Genomic DNA, 2458 nt, shown 5'->3' with positions numbered 1-2458 from the left:
ATTTTTAGCAATATGCTATTTACACTAAGTGCAAATACCTATTTACACTAGACTCTGCTGTTCTTCGGCAGGTTCTTCCTGTATACGTTGATTGACAGATGTCTCGTCCAGTCAGCGGTGAGTAATCACAAACCAATGGCGCTGTCTCAAACTATACCTACCTTTTCCGGTTTGTCGGATTTGTCGTTGTGTTTTCTGACTTGTTCATTTGTTTTCGGATTTGTCGTTGTGTTTTCTGACTTGTAAATTTGTTTTCGAATTCGTCATTGTGTTTTCTGACTTGTTATAATGTTTTCTGAATTGTTGTTGTGCTTTCTGAATTGGTATTTTGTTTTTTAGACTTGCATTTGCGTTTGTAATTTGTTATTTTGTTTTCAGAATTGTGATTTGCTTTGCACTTCTCGGTCACCGTACTAATTCAACGTTACTGAGTAAAGCGAGTGACGACCATGATCTCCGCCCCTTTCACATTTACATCTACGTCTACACAGGGGTGTAGTACACTACTATTGTAGTAGTGACCACTGACCAACATCTGAACTTCTGCGATCACAACTTCACACTAGGTAAGATAGCACGCCACAAACCTTTATTAACATTTAACAGAACACATTTAACTCCATTGTTAATTGACCCAGGTGTTTACGTAACATGGGGGGTTGTTTTGTACCGCAGTAAAGATAGTTTGCGGTTTGATATTCAGATTTATTTGGGCTATAAATACGCAGTGCGCTGTCATAGACATGCAAATAATACCGATTCTTCATGTTTAACGTCTATTACCAATAAACACGCAGACTGATGGAATACAAAAACATTGTTTTAGGTCGAGCTCGATTTGTGAAAACTTTCACAATCGCATTTTATCTTATCGCGTGGCAGTGTTTCTCTTTGCTTCATTAGGTAAATGAGCATATATACACTTGTACACTTTGTTTGACAATAAAGTTTTGGTTGTTGTACCTTTCCTTGAGTAGTTGGATTCAATATTCTGATTTGCAAAAGTTTCACAGTATAGCGTTTGTCAGTTAATCCTTTGTTGATACCTTAACTTAACTATTCTGATCTGAACAAATGCAGTGCAGTGTTGGTCAGTTAACTCTTCCCTGATTCATTTACATCACTAATCTGATCTTTGAAAATTTTCACAGTTCAGTACGGGTCAGCTGACCCTTCCCTGAGTCAGTAACATCACTGTTCTGATCTTTGAAAACTTTCACAGTTCAGTACGGGTCAGCTGACCCTTCCCTGAGTCAGTAACATCACTGTTCTGATCTTTGAAAACTTTCACAGTTCAGTACGGGTCAGCTGACCCTTCCCTGAGTCAGTAACATCACTGTTCTGATCTTTGAAAACTTTCACAGTTCAGTACGGTTCAGCTGACCCTTCCCTGAGTCACTAACATCACTAATCTGATCTGTGAAAACTTTCACTGTTCAGTACGGGTCAGCTGACCCTTCCCTGAGTCATGTACATCACTATTATGATCTTTGAAAACTTTCACTGTTCAGTACGGGTCAGCTGACCCTTCCCTGAATCATGTACATCAATATTATGATCTGTGAAAACTTTCACTGTTCAGTACGGGACAGCTGGCCCTTCCCTGAGTCATGTACATCATTATTATGATCTGTGAAAACTTTCACTGTTCGGTACGGGTCAGCTGACCCTTCCCTGAGTCATGTGCATCACTATTATGATCTTTGAAAACGTTCACTGTTCAGTACAGGTCAGCTGACCCTTTCCTGAGTCATTAACATCACTATTATGATTTGTGAAAACTTTCACTGTTCAGTACGGGTCAGCTGGCCCTTCCCTGAGTCAGTAACATCACTAATCTGATCTGTGAAAACTGTCACAGTTCAGTACGGGTCAGCGGACCCTTCCCTGAGTCAGTAACATCACTAATCTGATCTGTGAAAACTGTCACAGTTCAGTACGGGTCAGCGGACCCTTCCCTGAGTCAGTAACATCACTAATCTGATCTGTGAAAACTGTCACAGTTCAGTACGGGTCAGCGGACCCTTCCCTGAGTCAGTAACATCACTAATCTGATCTGTGAAAACTGTCACAGTTCAGTACGGGTCAGCGGACCCTTCCCTGAGTCAGTAACATCACTAATCTGATCTGTGAAAACTGTCACAGTTCAGTACGGGTCAGCGGACCCTTCCCTGAGTCAGTAACATCACTAATCTGATCTGTGAAAACTGTCACAGTTCAGTACGGGTCAGCGGACCCTTCCCTGAGTCAGTAACATCACTAATCTGATCTTTGAAAACTTTCACTGTTCAGTACGGGTCAGCTGACCCTTCCCTCTGTCACTAACATCACTATTCTGATCTTTGAAAACTTTCACTGTTCAGTACGGGTCAGCTGACCCTTCCCTGAGTCACTAACATCACAATTGTTATCCGTGAAAACTTTCACTGTTCAGTACGGGTCAGCTGACCCTTCCCTG

The 2458-nt window shown here is 41.4% G+C and overlaps 1 protein-coding gene across 2 annotated transcripts in view; it reads left to right on the top strand.

Annotated features, from left to right (window-relative positions):
• The first annotated feature begins 474 nt into the window (after positions 1 to 474).
• LOC107581476 (dimethylaniline monooxygenase [N-oxide-forming] 5-like) overlaps positions 475 to 2458 on the top strand; it is a 9771-nt gene continuing 7787 nt past the window's right edge. Inside the window, exon 1 of one of the 2 annotated variants that reach the window (XM_016267053.1) lies at positions 475 to 566. The gene's annotated coding sequence lies outside the window, so the exon portion shown is untranslated. The remainder of the gene's footprint in view (positions 567 to 2458) is intronic. The other variant, XM_016267054.1, reaches the window with a different exon arrangement.

Source organism: Sinocyclocheilus grahami, unplaced genomic scaffold, assembly GCF_001515645.1.
Source record: "Sinocyclocheilus grahami isolate Dianchi unplaced genomic scaffold, SAMN03320097.WGS_v1.1 scaffold35.1, whole genome shotgun sequence".
Taxonomy (NCBI): domain Eukaryota; kingdom Metazoa; phylum Chordata; class Actinopteri; order Cypriniformes; family Cyprinidae; genus Sinocyclocheilus; species Sinocyclocheilus grahami.
This window is presented reverse-complemented; position numbering and strand designations above follow the sequence as displayed.